The following is a 19,007-nucleotide window of genomic DNA, read 5'->3' on the forward strand; positions in this document are numbered from 1 at the left end:
CATAATGGCAAGAAAAATGTTTACTCCATAACAAAGAATGGTGAAATCTTTACAATGAACCATATCGCTGGTGATGAAAAGGAGAAGCATAATGTGACTAGTGAAATCCTGGTTTGGAGAAAGGACTTCATGCATACCCTAAAGAAGGTGAATACCCCATGTTATGTTATAGTTGTGAGATCTACGAAAAAAATAGTAGAAACACCTAAGGATAAGGGGTAGGGGAGAAAAGTAGGACCCAAGGAGGTTAGGGAATTATTGGAAAAATATAAGGGAATTATTGTAGGCAATGAACTAGAAACCCTACCACCACAGAGGGATGTAATCCATTGTATTGACCTAATTCCTAGTGCCACCTTACCAAATAAGGTTGCATGCAAGTTAACCCTTGAATAGAATGAAGAAAAAAATAAGAAGAACAAGTTATTTAAAAGATTCTTAAGGAAGAGACTAAGCCCTTGTGCATTCCCTCTAGTGTTGGACCCAAAGAAAGGTGGGAGATTATGAAAAGATTCTAGGGAAATTTAAAAAAATCACTATAAGGTATAGGCTTCCAATGCCTAGACTTGAGGATTTTCTAGAATTCCTAAGGGGTGAAAGATATTATTCCAAGGTGGACTTGAAGAGTGGATACCACCAAAATAGAATAAGAGAAGGTGATGAATGGAAGACATCCTTCAAAACAAATGAAGGACTATATGAATGGCTAGTATTGCCTTTTGGCCTCTCTAATAGCCCAAGTACTTTTATGAAGTGCTCAAACCTTATATTATCAAATTTATTATGGTCTGTATTAATGATATTATGATTTTTAATAGGGATAAGCAGGACCATGTGATGATTTGGACTTGGTCTTGAAAAGGCTTTGTGAGGAGTACTTGAAGGTGAATTTAGAAAAGTGTGTTTTCTTATAGGAGCAACTTGTGTTCCTTGGATGTGTGATATCAAAGGAAAAGATCAAGATGGACCCCTCTAAGGTAGAGGCTATCCTAAACTAGCCAAAAGCAAACTCAGCTATAAAGGTTAAAAAAATTTATGGTTTGGCAATTTTTTATAGGAATTTTTTTTTAAACTTCAGTAATGTATGTGCCCCTATGATTGGCAACAAAAAGGGGGGTGAAAATGTAAATTTGCATGGAATAATGAAGAATATAAGTCGTTTGAGTACTTGAAGAAAAGGGTTGCAGAACAACCTATCTTGGTTTCATCATATTTTCATAAGGTTTTTGTAGTTGAATTTGATGCTAGCACTATGGCTAATGGTGGCATTTTGAATCAAAAAGGAAGATTTGTTGCCTTCTTTAGTAAAAATTTGAATGAGGAAAAACAAAATACTCTACATATGAATTGGAATTGTGAGTCATCATTCAATCTTTTAAGGAAGTGGAGATATTATTTATTTCCCAAGGAAGTTTTTGTGTTTACTGATAACCATGCCCTCGAATTTTTTGAATAGGCAAGAGAAATTGAATCACATGCACACGAAGTGGATGGAGTTCATATAGTCATGTACATTCACTATTAAGCATAAGAAGCAGGTAAATAATAAAGTTGTTGATGCCCTTAGTAAGAGGAATTTGATAGTAAAGGAGATTCAACTGGAGAGCATTGGGATCAACCCCATGAAAAACATGTACCAAGAAGATGAAGATTTGAAGGAAGCATATCAGGTTTGTAAGGACATGGGAGATAGGTACCATACTTACTTTTCTAATTTTGTTTTACAAGGGTTATTGATCAAAGGCATTCAACTTTGTGTTCCTAAAGGATCTGCAAGAGAAAATATAATAAAAGAAAAGTATTATGGGAGTTTGGCAAGATAATTTGCGGTACACAAGACCCTTGAAACGGTTAGGAGGTTCTATTTTTCTCCCAAATTATAGATAGATGTAAGGAAGTATGTAGAAGGGTGTTTGATTTGTCAGAATGCCATGGGAAAAAATCAAGTGAAGGGTTGTATACACCACTGTCAATCCCTACCAAAAATTGGAATTTAGTATGTATGGACTTTGTTTTGAGGCTTCCATAGACTAAAATTGGTTATGAAAACATTTATGTAGTTTAGGATAGGTTCTAAAAAATGGCCCACTTTCTACCCTAGAAAACCACACTTGATGCATTCCACATTGCAGGTATCTTAAAAGTTCATAGGACATTTTTGGAGGACTCTGTAAATGAAGCTAGGAACACAGTTGTCTTTTTCATCTTCCTACCACCCTCAATTAGATGGACAGAATAAGATCATCAATAGATCATTGATAAACCTATTTAGGTGACTAAAAAAGGATCATGGAGCCACATGAGATCCCATCCTACCACATACAAAGTTATCTTACAATGATTTGATAAATATGAGCATTGGCCTAAATCCATTTCAAATTGTTTATGGAACACACCTAAGAGGTGTTTTGGAGTTGAGAGATGTGAGAGATATGGACAAAAGAAGTGCACAAGTAGAATATTTTTTTGAAGTAATGAAGGGAATTCATAAAAAAGGCTACACATATATTGGAGCATACATTTAACAACTATAAACAAGATGCTAATAGAAAAAAGGAGGGATTTGCAATATCGGGTGGGAGATATGGTGGTGATTCATCACAAGAAAGAGAGGTTGCCTAAGGAGAAGTACACAAAGTTAAAGATGAAGAAGATTGGCCCATTCAAGATTTTCAAGATTGATTTACCCCCTAATGTTGGATTATCCCCAATTTACAATGTATCTGATATTTATGGATATAAAGGAAATGTTAGTAATGTTTGTAATATAGGTTAACAAATCTCAGAACATATGGACTTGACAAAGGATTCTCCACAATAGTCCAAGCCTAAAATTGAATCTATTTTGGGGAAAAGAGAAGGACATAAGACAAGGAGGACAACTTACTTTGAGTTATTGATTAAATGAAAAGATAATCCCCTAGAAGATGCCACATGGATGACAAAGGAAGAAATTGAGAAGACTAGAACAAAACTAGTAGAAAAATCCCAACTCAAGAAACTTGAACTCATTTTGGACAGAGGAGTATGATGCAGAGAAACCAATGTAGTTTTGGTATCTTATAGGATCAATAAGTTGTAGTAAAGGGTTGGATCCTTTGGATCAACCCATAGAAGTGATTTGGTCCAATTTGTAAGGCTAAGAGCCCAAAGGTACTTAATAAACCTTATGTTTCATTAGACTAATATGTGTGGGATTTGAGCAATACAAATCCACAGAACTCGAAGAACACCTACATGCAAGAACCTATCACAAAGAAGAAAAGACAAAGAAGAGGCAATGGTTTTGCTCTCAAAATATGAAAAATATATTATCAGACTAAAAAGATAAAATGAAATTTACAATTGATCAATCCTTATAGAAGGAGATCAAAAACCTAAAAAGGAAACCCTAAGAGGTTAATGACATTTAATATTTACTAGTTAATTATTAAATGGAAATGTAAGTGCATAAAGGGAAATCTTAAGAAGAGAGCAAAGGTAATTTAATAAATTAAATTAAATTAACCATTTACTCTAACACCCTCCCCTTAAGATGAGAAATAATGCAGCTACAAATAATGCATGAAAAAGCAACAAAACTACAATGTTAAAAGAAAAATTTGGGTTCTAGCACCAAGGCTTGATGAGGTACCCAATCACAACCAAATCTCTAATAAAATAGAGAAATAAAGAAAACCCAATGGGAAAAACCCTACTCCAAAAAGAGATAGAAAAGGATAGACAAATAATATATCTCAAGAGACTCTCTCAAGACCATAAGTACAATGAAACCCCCCATGATAGAGGCTTGAGACTCCATAGCACCCCCTAGAATGGAAAAACTCTTGTTTTGATGAACATACCAATATGGCTCCAATCTAAAAGAAACAAAGAAAGTGGACAAGAAGGGTGAAACCCTTGAATATAAGGTGAAGCTAGAAGTCCTAGCTGATGCTCAAAGGAGAATCCATGAGAATCCTGAAATGGAATCTCCAATGGAGGTGGGATAATAGGTGTGTTGAATTTGTCATTTGAGAGGAGATGTGTGTCCTCTACTATATCCTCAACAACTACAGTATGTGGCTCGATGACTAGAGCTACAATGGTAGGCAATGTTGAAGAGTAATTATGTGTAATAGATGGACTTTGAATAGGAGGTAGAGGTGTAGAGTCACAACACTGGTCTCAAGAACAACACATAAGTTCAAGTGACCTGACTTCACCTCAGTAGTATCTTATGAAGAAGGAGAGTGAGTCTATGATAGTGGAGATGGTGGACCAAAATGAGAGAAAGAGTATAATCAGGAAGAATGATCAATAGTCCATGTAGTAACAATATTGCATGTCTCACTATCTTTAATGTGCATTGAATCTTGTACAAACTCAAATGTCTTCCCTGTCCCACTGTATGTGATCTAATACATAGAGAGAATGTTAGAGGATAAAGATGGAAGACATAGTACATCATGAAATTTACCATCATCAATGCCAATAGAACCCTTTCCTCATACATTCATAATAATGTTATTCCCCATCAAAATGTTTGGAGTAGGAGAAGCCTTAAAAGAAAAGAACAAGTCCTAAGAAGATGTCATGTGGTGTGAAGCACCTGAATCCAGTAACCATATAGAAGAATATGGAGTAGTAGTTGCTCATAATGCATGACCCTTTCCTATACCTTTACCATCTGATTGAAAAGATGATGATGAAGAAGATCTATGAGAGGTAGAAGGAATATTAATGTTTATCTTCTAAAGGAGAGCTATCAAATCTGAAACATGATTGGCATACCCATCTAACTTCTTCTCATAAAAATGTGACTCATCATGATTGGGCTTATTACAATAAGCACAGTTCAGTCTTTTTGGCTTTGGTTTATCTCCCATAGGAGGAGGTGTGCCTGATGTGATGTGAGGGATAGAACCAATCTGAAACTCTGTAGGATGTGACTTTTGTTTCTTCTCCTTTGTCCCAGAAGATGGTCGAGCTACCAATGCATAAGTTTGTGAGCTTGTGAGAGAATCCAACTAAGAGATCTTAGCTTGTTCTCAAGTCAAATGATCACAAAAATATCAAAGGATGGCATGATAAATATAGTACCCAAAGTATCTTTTGTAGAATAGAAGGTAGAAGCAAAAATTTGAAAGTTTCCACAAAGCTTAGAAAGAATCAGGTAAATGCACTCAGTGTCAGTCTTGGTTTTCCCATAACCTTGAAATAAAGATCTATGTTGTTTGAACTTCATAAAAAAGTACTCAATAGAAGGAAAAGAATCTAGTACAAGAGAGGTAAGCTCTTCCTCAATTTGAAGTGCCTTGAACTCATTCACTACACCAAACAAGTTTTCAAGCTTGGTCCACATAGCTAGAGGGGTATTGCACCCTTCAAGATGAAACTATAGATTGTTGGATACCTATAAAGTAATCAACCCCATTACCTCATCCACCTTGTTCCTATGATGCATGACCTCAAAGGGCCTCTATAAAATTGGTTGAACTACATCTAAACAAGACCACAACCCTTTTGACTGGAGAAGCCTTGTCAATAGGGTCTTCCATGTATGATAGTTATGAGGGGTCAGAAGTTCTAGACAAGAAGAGGTCTTGGCCATTGCTTTTAGAAGGTGATAGATTTTTTTTTGAAAAATTTCTAGTTTACTAATGTAAATAACAAAAATAATATTACAAAACACCCCCACAATGCAAAAACTTGAATCCCAACTGCTAGAAGGAATGCGTATACAAGAAAAGAGAAAAATAAATTTAGTTTGAGAATCACATGTACCTTTAAAAATTACTAATGAAAATAATAGAGAATCTAGATAATGCATGAGAAGAGATCTCCAATGCTACTTTCAAATCAGAAAATGAGCTAAAACAAGCAAGTTACGCCCCTTGAAAGATAGAAAGTATCATCTAACTTTGAGCGAAACAAAAAGTACCAAACAAAAAAAAAATCCAAAAAATAAATTCACTAGCATGTCCATCTATGAATCATCTTTTCGATGCTTCTTTCAAATCTAGAAAACACCTCTGTATGCTCAAGTTAGAGCCAAAAATTGATAGGGCTTTCGTAGCAAAGAAAAAATTTCAAACCCCCTCAAAAAAATTGAAAAAAGACTAAAAATATAGCCCCCAGCCCCCCATATGACCACGGATTGGGCGGGGAAGGAAGAGGTGGCCCAATGGCAATGCGCTAGGTAGAGGAGGAGCGAAGGTGGCATTTCAATGGTGGGCTAGTGACGGGTCGGTAGAGCCCCGTTGCAGTCAGGAAAGTTATGGACAATGACCATTGAGGGTTAACAAGACCACCAGTGGTTACCTTAACTATTGTGGTAAACAATAAACCACCAGCACTTTAAAAGGCACTTTTTATATATTTCTTTTCAATTTTTCAATGTTTTTTGCACCTCAAAATGTGTGCTAGAGGTCGTACAACCCTAGTATGCAAAAAATATTGCTTCAGAATGCAAAGTTGGCCAAAATAAACATATTTTATATGAAAATGGAGGTTTTAATGTCTTATAAAGCCAACCATGAGGTCTTTTTGGCCTCAAAGTGCTTTGCATTTCAAAGACCCCCTATTTTCACAAAAATTACCTGAAAATAGCCAAATATGTTTTGTCAAACCCTCGTTCTTTTTCTCCAAATAAGAACAAGCTACAATAGGTCAGGCTCTGATACCATGTGGGATTTGAGAAATAAAAATCCACAAAACCCAAAGAACACCTACATGCAAGAACCTTCCACAAAGAAGAAAAGACAAAGAAGAGGCAAGGGTTTTGCTCTGAGAATATGAAAAATATATTATCAGACTGAAAAGATAAAATGAAATTTACAATTGATCAATCTTATTGAAGGAGATTGAAAACCTTAAAGGGAAACCCTAAGAGGTAAATGACATTTAATAATTACTAATTAATTATTAAATAGAAATTTAAGTGCATAAAGGGAAATCTTAAGAAGGGAGTAAAGGTAATTTAATAAATTAAATTAAATTAACCCTTTACTCTAACAATATGACCTTAGAATAGATGGATATAGGGTCTTTAGTTTTTTTTGATCAATAATGACCTTAGAAAAGGTCCCTCAACATTTTTGAGTCAATAAGTGGGTTTTAGGATTAAAATTGCAAAAAGTTGTCATGTTTTGCAAATTGCAAAATTGTTGTCAAAGCAACTTTTTGAAAAGTTGCTCAGTATGTTGCAAATTCTTCCCAAACAGTCATAACTTTTCAAAAGTTTAATGTAATCATTGGTAAGATAATATATATGCATATTTGAAAAATCCATGGGGTCATAGGTTGGGGATTGTATGGATTTCATGGTGAATGAATAAAATAGCACTGATTTTTGTCCAATCTACTATGTTTTCAGAACTATACGACTTTGTATGGATAGGGACATCAGATCACTTGGCATGGTAAGATAGGTTATTGAGTTACCTTTCATATGCATTTTGTATGATCCCAATTGGTGAAATTTGAAGGGAGTTGCATTGATGTTTGTGTTGGTTGGTCTAAAACACTCAAATAATTAGGGTTTTGCAAGATGGAAGCCTAACTTTTTATTTTATTGGTCGATTTTCATGATCGCTTGGGAAATGAAAGTTAGGAACATTTATTTTACTATTCCAAATGTTTTAGACAAGAAGTGTTGGTTTTCCACTTTTACCAGTGTTCCCTTGGCTAAATATCCTTATTATTTAGCTTGAGAAGGTAGATTTTGTGTGACAAATCAAGCCAAAAGGGAAAAGTGAATAGGTAGAAAGTGGATTGGAGGTATTTGGAGTTTGGTGGACCTCTTTGAGGTGTTAGATAAATTATATGTACCCTTTTGTTAGGTATTTCTTTGTAAACCAAGCCTAATTTGACATATTAGGTATGTGTACATTGTGAGGGTTAAGGGATATTGAAGTAGAGTTAAAGTATGATACTTTGGAATCTCATAAAAGACCCAAAAGGGTATCCCAAATTGTGAATTTTTTTCTTTCTCTCTTAGGATTTTTGTGAGTTGTGTCCAACTTTCCATTTAGAGCAACATAATTGGGGCTACTAGCCTAATCAGAGATATAGGTGTTGTAGGTGTCTTGGAACCAAAAAAGTGGTCGAATCTACATGTATTAGCCCTAAGTATAACATTCTAATTATTGGATTGAGGAAGTGAAGTGTGCAAGGTGAATTTCCATGTTTTGACCTAGTTGAGGGAAAGTGTCCATAAAGCATAAAATTGTATTAAACTTGATTCAAGCCCTAGAAGTTTGGAGGGTTGTGTAGAGGTTATAAACCATTTGGGAAGATAGTTTAACACTTGGAGAAGATGTTTGAAAGAGTAGGGGTGAATAATTGTACGTTGGAGAACACAATCAAGAAGAGGCCCATAAAGTACTCTTTTGGTTGTGTTCTCTGCATCATAAATGGTTACTTTCCATTTCTCTTGATCTATTTTCACTTAGTTGAACTTATTTATGAGGAAAATATTATTTATTTGGATATTATTTTTAGGAGAATATTATAGTCATACTTTAACTCTAACTCCTTCTTTGATGACATTGAATCCTACTTAAATTCCCACTCACCCTAAGATATGGTTGAGTCAAATTTAGACTATACTCTCATAGAGGATTTTGTTGAGTTCCACAAAAACTCTATTTCCTCCATGTTGGGATACTTGTCTCAACCTTGTTGATGCCTCCTATTAGCTCTTGACTATATAAATGAGTTAGCTTGCATGTGTTTTGCATATTAGATATTGTATTCTCTATATTGGAGATATTTTGGGCATATTGGAAATACTTGAATATTCCATGTATTGGTGATTTCTTTTGATGTTGAGCATTCACATCAAGTTTCTCTAAGTATTGGTATTCTATTTACTTCATTTTTTATTGTGATCTAACTATTTCAATTTTATTTAGGTTTTATATATATTTTGACATATCCTAACATGGTATCAAAGCATATTTTGAAAGATTAGATTCAATAATCTCTATTTTTCATATTTCTGGTTTTCTTGATATGGTTAATTACAACACCTTGAAGGATCTCGAGAGTGTTTCTAATTGTACCAATGTGTGAAAAAAGGCTCGAGAAAGTCAAGAGTGGCTTTCATTTAATCCTTCTAGGACTTTGTTTGCATAAGTTACCAATGAGGGTTCTTAGCTCCTATTTGGAGGAAAGTGTGCAAATGGAGCATTTTTAGGCTAACAAGGCCTCCCAGCGTGACCCATCTCCAATAGGGCCTATCAGCAATGGTCTCTGCAAAAGGGGCCCATCTCCAATGGATCTCACTACCAATGGGGCCCATCTTCCTACATGGCCCACCTTCGGTGACGACTACACCTCAATTGCTCCACCACACAACCACCAAGGTGTCATCACTTATGCACCATGACAACACAACCTACACTCATCTTGCTAGCCATCACCACTGATGGTGCAACCAATAAGCCTCTTGTGGTCCTTCAAGCGACTATAAAGCCTAATTTTTTTGTAAGAGGCATAACTTTTGCTCCAAGAGTCAAAAAAATTCAAAGGAGATGTCATCAAAAATCTAGAGACAAGCTCTCAGTGTTGAATGAGATTTGGATTAATGTTTTTTTCCATTTTACCCATCTTTTCGAAGGTTGAGGTCTGGTATAACTTTTCTCTTCATTTAGCTATAAATTTCACCCAGTGCCCACTTTCCAAAAATAAGATATCGTTGGAACACTAGTCAAGAGCACTGCACAATTAAAGAGATCATTTTTCCATATATTTTTCTCTAATTCATTTTGTACAATCATTTATAAAAAAATTCATCATTAGCCTATAGAGCATTTTAACTTGGAAAAAGCTCTATAAACACACTAAACTATAAAGTACCCAACTTGTAATATATGGGGGTGATTTTTTATCTAGTTAATTAGGGGGTGATATATTGATGCTTCGATTGCATTGGTTCTTGTTGTAGTGTGTTAGTACAATGGGGAAATCTCAAATTGAACTCCTAACTCCATATAATTATGAATCGTGGAAAAAATCAATATGAAATTATCTAATTAGGGGAAAAAGTTGCATAGGATATGTAAATGAATCTATTTCCATGCCCAATAATGCTAATTCTCTTTGAACATGGGAGATGAATCACGAAAGAGCTCTTGGTTACATTTGTTCACTAGTCTCTTATAATTTACAATTTCATCTTAAATCATTCAAAACACCTAAAGAGGCTTGGGACACTCTTGAAACTTTGAGTGTAATATTGAGAAGATTAAGGGTTATCAGATTGATAATGATCTGACGAATCCTGATCCAAAAAGTTTCAGCAACATCCAAGACTACATCTCCAAGATTAAAAAACTAAGAACATAGCTAAAAAATTGCAAGATAATTAAGGAAGATATGTAGATGATTCTCAATGTGTTATCTAAGCTTGGTCCTAAGTAATTTGTATTTATATCTACCTTTCACACTAATAGGGTTTCTATGAGACATACATATGTCTATCCTACTTTTAATTCATTTTTAAATCTTCTAATTCAAGAGGAAGTGAAGCTAATTCAAATGGTATTGTCAAGACATCCAAGTCACATGCATTGATTGCTAGTAAGCCTAAGGTGCATGAAGAAGCAAGGAATCTTGAATAGAAACAAAAGAAGAAAGATAATTAGGCATAAAAAGAACTTGAATCATGTTCCTCAAATAGGAAATCATCTAAAAAAGAAAATCATAAACATATTGCAAGAAATCTAGGCGTGATGAACATGAATGTTATTTAAAACAAATTGATGAGTTAAAGCATCTTTTGACACAAAATAATATCAATTCACCTGCAAAAGATTCATCATATTCATCTAACACAAAGAAACAAAAGGGGGAAACACTTGTCACAATTATAGATTCCAAGTCAGGGAGATGGATCCTTGATCCTAGAGCTTCACGTCATATGGCTTTTGTTAGATTAGGTGAAAAACTAATCTCCCAAGAACACCTGCATGCATAAACCTATCACATAGATGAAGCAAAGAACAGAAGCAAGAAAAAATTATGGAGGCCAAAAAGCCAAATCCATCTTATGGACATGCAAAGAGAAATATCTCATATAATCCAATAAGTGAATAAATAAAATACAAAGAGGTGAATCCTTATAAAGGAATCACGAAACCCGAAAAGGGAAACTAAATCCTAAAAAAGCTAGGGTTGCACAATATAATTAATAAAATATTAATTATATACACCTACAAGATAGCTTAAGCAAACTAGAGTAATAGGCAACTTAATTAATTAAATCAAAGTGATTTAATTAATAAGTTAGAACAAATAATTACTCTAACACTCCCCCTTAAGCGAAGCTCAGGAGGTAAGCTAACCTAGCACAGCTATGAAAGAGAATTGGGTCCCAGCAACAAGGCCTGAACAGGTACCCAATCACAAAAAAATCTCTATAAAGAGCAGAAATAGAAAAAACCACATGGAAAAAACCCTACTCCAAAAAGAGATAGCAAAGAATGTTCTAGAAGAAGGAACAAAGAGATCAGAAGAGAATCATTGAAGCATGAAGAACCGCAAAACTCTGTCAAAATCTTGATCTGTAGAACCTCCATGGAAATAGAAGGCACGAACCATCAACCAAAGAAGCATAGAACAACAATATAACCTCCCCTTAAGGCAGATGAGGTGACAGGCAGCTGAAAAGATGGGCCAAAAATCCCCTAAACACAGGAGCCAAACACATCGAGAGTGAGGTACAAACGCCAATAAAGGCATGTGTCATCGACATTGCATGAGAAAATAGAGAAAGAGGGCCTATAAACGGCAAACAACTATCCCCCCCATGGCACTTTATAAAATAGTGCAAGTACAACAAATCACAATGATGAAAAGGATCCCAAAATGCAAGAGTGACACTTTATCTCAGTGTGTTGCATAAAGATGCTTACAATGAATATCAACAATGATCAGAAAAAACATAAGGCTGAAACAACAGAAGGTAGAGCCCAAAACGAAGCAATTGAAGCAACAAAATCGATCTCCAAACCTGAAACAAACAGGATATCCACCAGAATGCTAAAACGCAAAAGACTGAATAGGATGTGCCTAGAACAGAATCTGGAACAACAACCAGCATCACTAGAAAGAGCACAGAAAGAGCTTGAAGCATCTCTGAAGCATGAAGCTGCAAACACTGTCAGAAGAAACTGCTGGAACCCCCACTAAAATAGTGCATGACCAAGTAGAGAAGACAAAGTCTGAAGAGCTGATCAATCGAAGAGGTGACCTCCAAAAGTAGGAATGAATGAGTGTCTATATAGTAGATGAACCATCTCACCGAAATGCATAGGTGCCTAGCCACTGCATCCGCCTAGTACATCGGAACTAAAATTGAATACGTAGATCACTCAACCGAACCAAGGAAGCAAAAGAGCCAATAGGTGAACCCCCCCCATAATGCTGAACAGGGAGAGGGGTGACAAGAACATTGAAATGTAATGCCAAAAACATCTGCAAGAAGAAGAATCAGGAACACCAACAGTGCAATAGAAGTACAAGCACAGGATAAAGGGCGGTGTCATCGACACACTGCATGGGCTAATGTCGTGGAAGAAAAATTCACTTGACAAAGGTGGATGAGCACAAAATGGAAAAACATCATGACCCCCCATGGCACTTTATAACTGAGTGGGAGTACAAACAAACACAAGGTGTACAAGATCCCAGATATGCAAAAGCAGGCACTTTATCTTAGTGCGTTTACAGAAAAAAGTATGCAACAGAATAGAAGCATACAATGCTGCGGGCTGCTGGTGGACTGCCAGCGGTAACCGCTAGCAGTCACCATCAGCGGTGAAGATTTTTATAATGTTTTTTTGTTTTTCATTATTTTTTATTAAAAAAAAATAATTTTTCATGCATTTTCAGAGGCCCTAGTGGTTTTTTCTCCGTAACTTGAGCATACGAACGTATTTTTTCGATCCAAAAAATGCGCCGGAAAGCTGGTTTCGAGACGAAGATGCTGGTACAGGTATTTTTGGGTTTTGATGCAGTTTGGTTTCCTATTTTGGCAGTCAAAGCTGGATGTTCTATTTTGCACTCTGGGATGCGTATCTTGAGCTTCCAATCTCCGATTTTGGACTTCTTTATATCGCTAGAAAGCTTTGATGCCATGTTAGATTAGGTGAAAAACTAATCTCCCAATAACACCTACACGCATAAACCTGTCACATAGATGAAGCAAAGAACAGAAGCAAGAAAAAATTATGGAGGCCAAAAAGCCAGATCCATCTTATGGACATGCAAAGAGAAATATCTCATATAATTCAATAAGTGAATAAATAAAATACAAAGAGGTGAATTCTTATAAAGGAATCACGAAACTCGAAAAGGGATACTAAATCCTAAAAAAGCTAGGGTTGCACAATATAATTAATAAAATATTAATTATATGCACCTACAAAATAGCTTAAGCAAACTAGAGTAATAGGAAACTTAATTAATTAAATCAAAGTGATTTAATTAATAAGTTAGAACAAATAATTACTCTAACAACTTTCTCACAAAATACATTTCTTTCATTTGAAATTTGTTCATAACCAAACATTTTGATGGCTAACAACACATATATTTGTTAGTAGGAAAGGGTCTATTGGCATAGACGAAAGATCATTCAATGATGTCCTCTTTGTACCTTCACTATCAGCAAATATTCTTTCCATCTATCAAATCACACATGGTGGAGGAGGAAAAAGTGTTGAGTTCGCTCCAAATCCAGATTCTATAGTTATTAGGATTTGCATAGTAGACATATACAAGTTGTTGGGGAGGCAGATCGTTAATCTCTATTGTACACCTTCTCACACTTTTCTAACATTTTTCCTTTTGGTTGATGTACACACTCAAGCATCTAGTTGTTAGGATAAACCATGGATAGAAATAAAAATTACATGCAAATATAACCAATAACAGAAAATAATAGATCACACAGAAATGAACACAAGGCACCAAGATTTAATGTGGTTCACCCAATCTCTGGGCTACGTCCACCAAACAGTAAGTCCGATCTTATTACAATCCAGTGATTACAAACTTATTACAATCTGTAATCCCTTACAGCTCAATACCACTGCAAGAACCAATTTCGCATCACAACATCATGAAAAATACCCAACCCTAAACCCTTTTATACAAGTATTAAACTGCTTTAGGGTTATAACATGTCGGCCATAATATGTCAGCTACCATGTCGGCCACAGCCCAAAAAAAAATTTGGATTGATGCCCTGAACCCCACTATTTATGAAGTATGTACAGTACTTTCTTGATCAGTCACCAAAATCTAACAATCTCCCACTTGGGGATTGATCAGGCTCCACACTAAACAACAATCTCCCACTTGGAGACTGATCTTTTAGGAAGACCACTACCACATGGGGCTCCCACTGGATCAAACCACCCTCGACTCTATTGTTCTTTTATTCATGTTCAGTCTAAAAGACCAACTGAAGCTGAAGAGGAGTTCAGCTTCTCCTGTGTGACAACCTTTGTCAACATATATGTTGGACTATCATTGGTATGTATCTTCTCCAGCTTTAACTGTCCATCCTCCAAAATTGACCGAATGAAATGGTACCGCAACTGTATGTGTTTGGTCTTAGAATGCAGAGCTGAATTCTTAGCAAGATGAATGGCACTATGACTATCAGTGAACAAATAATTATCCTTCTGAGGATGTCCCAATTCTTCCAAGAAGAATTGAAGCCATATCATCTCCTTGGCTGCCTCTGTAGCAGCAACATACTCTACCTCTGTAGTAGATAAAGCATTAGTCTTCTATAACCTAGAAACCCAGCTCACGACTGTCCCACCAACAGTAAAGACATAACCTATAGTACTCTGCCTGGTATCAATATCCCCAACCAAAGCTGAGTCAACATAGCCCTGTAAATCAGTAGTAGATCCCCAAAAGTGTAAACATTTATTGGATGTTCGTCTCAAATATCTAAGAATCCACTTGATAGCATTCCAATGCTCAAATCCTGGATGACTCATATACCGGCTAACGACTCCCACTGTATGTGCAATATCTGGCCTAGTGCATACCATAGCATACATCAAGCTTCCTACAGCTGAAGCATAGGGTACCTTGGACATCTTATCCTCCTCTGCCTGTGTCTTGGGACACATTCCCTTAGTCAATTTCAAATGACCAAGTAAAGGTGTGCTGACAACTTTAGCATTCTCCATAGAGAAACGTTGCAACACCTTCTCAACATAATCAGCTTGAGATAGCGTCAATGTTTTGTTCTTCCTATCTCTACAAATCTTCATACCAAGGATTTGCTTTGTTGCCCACAAATCCTTCATAGCAAATGCATGTGCTAACTGGCATTTTAGCCCCTTAATATGATCCATGTTAGACCCAGCTACAAGCATATCATCAACATATAAACATAAAATAATGTAGCTATCATCATCCAACCTCTTAAAATAAACACAGTAATCTGAATGACACCTGTTATATCTATGCTCATGCATAAAACTGTCAAATTTCAGATACCATTGCCGAGGTGCTTGCTTCAAGCCATATAAACTTTTCTTCAATTTGCACACTAAGTTCTCCTTACCTTTGACCTCAAAGCCCTATGGCTGAGCGATATATATTTCTTCATCCAAATCACCATGAAGAAAGGTTGTTTTAACATCCAGCTGCTCTAAATGCAAATTTTCAGTAGCCACAAGACTTAAAACAATACGGATAGAAGTCATTTTAACAATAGGAGAAAATATCTCATCAAAATCAATTTCTTTTTTCTGTGCAAATCCTTTTACAACTAACCTGGCCTTAAATCTTTTCTTACCTCCTTCCTCTTCTTTCAACCTGTAAACCCACTTATTCTGTAAAGCCTTTTACCTGCAGGCAACTTGCACAAATCCCATGTCTTATTTTTCAGCAAAGAGTCCATTTCATCTTTCATTGTAGACTCCCACTGAATCTTAGTATCCACCTGCACAGCTTCATCATAACTTTCAGGTTCACCAGCATCAGTAAGTAAAATAGAATACAAAGAGGGAGAAAACCTTTGTGGAGGTCTAATTTGCCTCCTTGATCGTCTAACATTCACTGGTGTGTGTGGTATTTGTTGTTGTAGTTGTTGCACATCATGAGGAATGGCTGGAACATTAGCTTTTGGAATATCATCCAGCACTACATAATCATCTTCTTTCTTCTCATGTTGTTGCAACAGATCTTTGTACAACACTGTCTCATTGAATATGACATCCCGACTTCTAACAATTTTAAGATTTTCAAAATCCCAAAGCCTATAACCAAATTCATTAATGCCATATCCAACAAAGACACATTTCTTTGATTTAGCTTCTAGCTTGGTTCTATTTTTAGAGTCTATATGAGCAAAAGCTTCACAACCGAAGGTCTTGAGAAAAGAATAACTCACCTTCTTACCAGTCCATGCTTCCTCTGGAATACCACAGCCCAAAGGAGTAGAGGGACCTCTATTAATCAAATATACTGCAGTATTGACAGCCTCCACCCACATGTGTAAGGGAAACCCAGCATGCAACCTCATGCTCCTTGCGTGCTCCATTATAGTCCTATTCATGCGTTCAGCCACTCCATTTTTCTGTGGAGTCCTTGGAACAATTTTCTATCTGCGAATACCATTAGTGGAGCAATAATCTTCAAATTCATGATTGCAATACTCACCACCATTATTAGATCTGAGACATTTTAATTTCTTACCAGTCTCATTTTCAACCAAGCATTTCCATTTCTTAAAAGTTTGAAATACATCAGATTTCTATCTAAGGAAATAAACCCATACTTTTCTAGTTGCATCATCAATAAATGTAACATAATAATGAGAGCCACCAAGGGAAGATACCTGAGCTGGTCCCCATACATTTGTATGCACAAGCTCTAATTTCTCCTTTTTGTTTTCCTTCCCAGTCTTTACAAAACTCACTCTCTATTGTTTTCCATACACACAACTTTCATAGAAATCCATATTAACACATTTCAGACCTGGTAAAACTTTCTTTGAATGAAGTACTTTCATACCTTTCTCACTCATGTGCCCAAGTCTATTGTGCCACAGTGTTGTATCGGAAATCTACAACAACTATTTGTTCTCCCTGCTCAACTACAGCAATTGTTCCTGAACATTCATTTTTCTCTAAAACAATCAAAGTAGTAGGAACAATATGACCTATACAAAGATATAAGGTGCCTACTTTCACACCTTTTGCTACTACAAGGGAACCTTTTGAAACCTTCCAATTTTTATCATTAAAAGTAACTACACAACCCTCATCACCGAGTTGCCCGGCTAAAATTAAATTTCTACTCAGCCTTGGAACATGTCTTACCTCATGTAGTAGCCAATGATTCCCATTCTGCAACTTAATCTTAATTTTTCCCTTTCCAACAATCTGACAGGGTTCATTATCCCCCAAATAAACAAGCCCAAAATCCCCTTGGACATAATCAATGAAATAACCTCTATGAGGTGTAGCATGAAATGAAGCACCAGAATCTAAAACCCATGAATCATCAACATTCTCTAAAGACAGAAGCAAAGCATCCTCTTCGGATTTGTTACTACCACATTTGCCTCCTTGTCTCCATCTGATTTATCTCCTTCATTTTTCTTTCGATTCCAGCAATCTTTCTTTTTGTGCCTTGGTTTCCCACAGTACCAGCAATCATTTGGTCCTCTCGATTGAGACCTCCTCCCCTTTGACTTTCCTCTTGATTTCCCATGATTTCCAAAGTTACTTCCTCTTTCAGTCATTCTGCCCCTACTTTGTGCATTCAAAGCACTTCCTGATGTAGATCCACCTGAGGATTTCCTACAAGTTTCCTCACTCAAAACAACACTGATCACATCATCATATTTTAGGGTACTAGATCCAAGAACAGAATTACTCACCGCCATTACCAAGCCATTCCAGCTTTCAAGCAAAGAACACAAAATCAAGAGAGCCCTAATTTCTTCATCAAAATTGATACCCATAGAAGATAACTGACTAGTAATAGTATTAAACTCATTTAAATGATCTGCAACAGATCCACCTTCTACCATTTTCATATTAAATAAACGCTTCATGAGAAATACCTTGTTTGAAGCGGAGAGCTTTTCATACAATGTCGCTAGGGTTTTCATCAAATCTTTTGTCGTCTTTTCTTTTGTAATATTAAATGCCACCGATGGTGCCAAGCATAACCAAATGCTTCTGAGTGCCTTTCTGTCCAAAAGATCCCATTCAGCCTCTGACATAGTTCCCTGATTCTTGGCTTTGCCTTCCAACAACTTCCATAAATCCTTCTGATATAGATAGTCTTCCATTTGCATCTTCCATAACTGGAAGTTCTGCCCATTAAACCTATCAACCCTCAGCTTACCCTCATCTGCCATCGCTCCCACTCAACCGTGAGACTCTTACTTAACCATGAGACTTTCCTGATCAGTCACCAAAATCTAACACTAGTGTGGCATTGGTTCCTCAAATTGTTGGTTGAAATCCTATGAGCTTGCCACTCAATGCTAGGACAATCACCACAATTCGGCCAACAAATGAGTTTGATCCTTCAAAAATCAAATATCCCTACTCTTTAGGCCTTGCGCAATCTAAGAGGGTGTACCTTCAATATGATCTTTCAAACTGTGTTAATGCTTTTTAATGCAAGCTTCTAAAATGATACTCTTGAAAATAGCAAGTAATCTTTCAAGGAGAAATCAAAATTTATGAACTGAATGCTTTCGAAAAATTGTTGGGAATTTATTCATTGTGGGTGAAGTATGCAGATGGATATAGTAGAGAATATCACCAACCACGAAATGATACCAATCTTGATGAATCAATAAGACAGCTTCCTTATCTGATTGGGAAATAGGGTCCAATTCAAAACAAGTTGTAAATATAAGACTGCTTGGAGACATGCACACTACTATCAATTACTAGATAGAGAACTTGAGATTACAAAACCTAGTTAATTGTTTCTAATTTCAATTTTATGAAAAGATCAATTAA

The sequence above is a fragment of the Cupressus sempervirens genome, chromosome 2 (assembly GCF_028749045.1).
Source record: "Cupressus sempervirens isolate cs-2001-9-10 chromosome 2, ASM2874904v1, whole genome shotgun sequence".
Lineage (NCBI taxonomy): Eukaryota > Viridiplantae > Streptophyta > Pinopsida > Cupressales > Cupressaceae > Cupressus > Cupressus sempervirens.